The sequence below is a fragment of the Mercurialis annua genome (genome assembly GCF_937616625.2).
Source record: "Mercurialis annua linkage group LG4 unlocalized genomic scaffold, ddMerAnnu1.2 SUPER_6_unloc_12, whole genome shotgun sequence".
NCBI lineage: Eukaryota > Viridiplantae > Streptophyta > Magnoliopsida > Malpighiales > Euphorbiaceae > Mercurialis > Mercurialis annua.
Window position 1 is genome coordinate 17,501 of NW_026605941.1, and position 2,500 is coordinate 20,000.

A 2,500-nucleotide genomic window follows, 5' to 3' on the forward strand; every position below is an offset into this window, starting at 1 on the left:
ACGGTGCCGCTCCGGCACGTCGAGTGGACCACTGGGAGGCCCTCCGTGAAGTTTGGTGGTTTTCGGATGCGCATTTTATGTTTTATGAATTTTCGGCCCATTCCGCGTGGCGGAAACTGCGGCAAAAGTGCACAAAATGATAGTGTCCCGAGCAAAATAAAATTGGAAGCAAAATGTCCCGGACAATAATTTGCGAGTAGTTAGTATACATTGAAAGGGGATTTTGCAAAGAAGTTTGGTGATTTTTGGACATATATTTTGCCGGTTATGAATTTCCGAAGGTAAAACGATTAAAAAATTAAAAAAAATACCTCCGGGGCTCGAAAAATTTCGGTATTTGTTATTATGCGGGTTTGGATATATATAAACATATTTCCAAAATTTCAGATCAAAATTCCATGCCGATTTTTAAAAAGGGGGGGGGGGGGTTGCTGGGCACATGTGATATTTCCTCCTGGCAGTCCAAAAAAAGTCCTAAGAGCTCTTTAGGGGGGTGCACCATTCCTCACCCCCGCGGGCTTGCCGCAAGCCCTCGTCCGCGGTGCAAGCGGCGCGCGCGCGCGCGATGCGAAAAATGCTGGAAATTGCGGAAAAATCCCTGCCTGGCAAAATTACGGAAATGCCCCCGGATAATTACGGATATGCCCCGCCCGGAAAAACTGCGGCGAATCGCGGAAAATGCCCGGCCGGAAAATTGCGTCGAAATGCTCGGAATTGCGGAAAATCCCCCCCCCCCGTGCATTAATCTAATGACCGGGTGCGGGTGCGGGTGCGGGACCGGGTGCGGGTGCGGGCACTCGGGCACTCGGCAGCTCGGCGCGAGACGCGAGCGCGTGTGTGGCCTCGAAGACCCTCGGAAAGGCCCGCCGACGTCCCTCCGAAGGCCCTCGCATGTCCATCGGAAGGACCTTCGGCAGCCGGTCGGCAGGCCTTCGCCAGCCCAGCGGCGGCCCTTGGGCATCGGCAGCCTTTCGGCTGGGCTTCGGCAGCCTTTCGGCAGCGCATCGGCAGCGCACCGGCAGCCCTTCGGCAGCGCATGGGCAGCCCTTCGGCAGCCCTTCGGCAGCGCATGGGCAGCCCTTCGGCAGCCCTTCGGCAGCCCTTCGGCAGCCCTTGGGCATCGGCAGGGCTTCGGCAGCCCTTGGGCATCGGCAGGGCTTCGGCAGCCTTTCGGCAGCCCTTCGGCAGGGCTTCGGCAGCCCTTCGGCAGGGCTTCGGCAGGGCTTCGGCAGGGCTTCGGCAGCCCTTCGGCAGCCCTTCGGCAGCCCTTCGGCAGCCCTTCGGCAGGCCTTGGGCATCGGCAGGGCTTCGGCAGCCTTTCGGCAGCCCTTCGGCAGCCCTTCGGCAGGGCTTCGGCAGCCCTTCGGCAGCGCATGGGCAGCCCTTGGGCATCGGCAGCCCTTCGGCAGCCCTTCGGCAGCCCTTCGGCAGGGCTTCGGCAGCCCTTCGGCAGCGCATGGGCAGCGCATGGGCAGCCCTTCGGCAGCCCTTCGGCTGGGCTTCGGCAGGGCTTCGGCAGCCCTTCGGCAGCGCATGGGCAGCGCATGGGCAGCCCTTCGGCAGCCCTTCGGCTGGGCTTCGGCAGGGCTTCGGCAGCCCTTCGGCAGCGCATGGGCAGCCCTTGGGCATCGGCAGGGCTTCGGCAGGGCATCGGCAGGGCTTCGGCAGGGCTTCGGCAGCCCTTCGGCAGGGCTTCGGCAGCCCTTCGGCAGCCTCTCGGCTGGGCTTCAGCAGCCCTTCGGCATGCCTTGGCATGCCTTGCATACATTCCCCAGCCGTATGAACCTCTGCTGGTTTTGCTTCCCAGCCGAATGAACCTCTGCTCTGTGTAAAAATGTATATGTCTTGCACTAAGTGAAATTCTATAATACTTTCCTCGAACAATATTCATACAGTAGTTAATATATATTAAATGAGGAATTTAGAAAGAAGTTTGGTGATTTTTGGAATTTTTTTTTGCCGGTTATGAATTTCCGAAGGTAAAACGATAAATAAATAAAATAAAATACTTCCGGGACTCGAAAAATTCTGATATTTGTTATTATGCAGGTTTGGGTATATATAAACATATTTCCAAAATTTCAGATCAAAATTCCATGCCGATTTTTAAAAATGGGGGGGGGGGGTTGCTGGGCACATGTGATATTTCCTCCTGTCAGTCCAAAAAAAGTCCTAAGAGCTCTTTAGGGGGGTGCACTATGCCTCACCTCCCTGCACCAACTGCCGAAGGCTTTTGGTGCGCGCCTTTTGGCGCACCTATGGCACTGACGAGGGAAGGAAAAAAAACTCGTCGACCCGTTTCGGTGTTGGAAAAAATATTTTCGGATTCGGGGGGGCCCGGCCCCCGAGGTGTAGGTTGTTGGTATTTTTTGACGGAAACCTAGGCGAGCATTTGCCGAAATGAATCTCGGTGAATGTATAGCTTATGGTGTCACGTTGTATGCTATTTTACGACGTGTGTGCTTGCCGAGGACGCATTTTCAATGCCGAGGCATGCGAC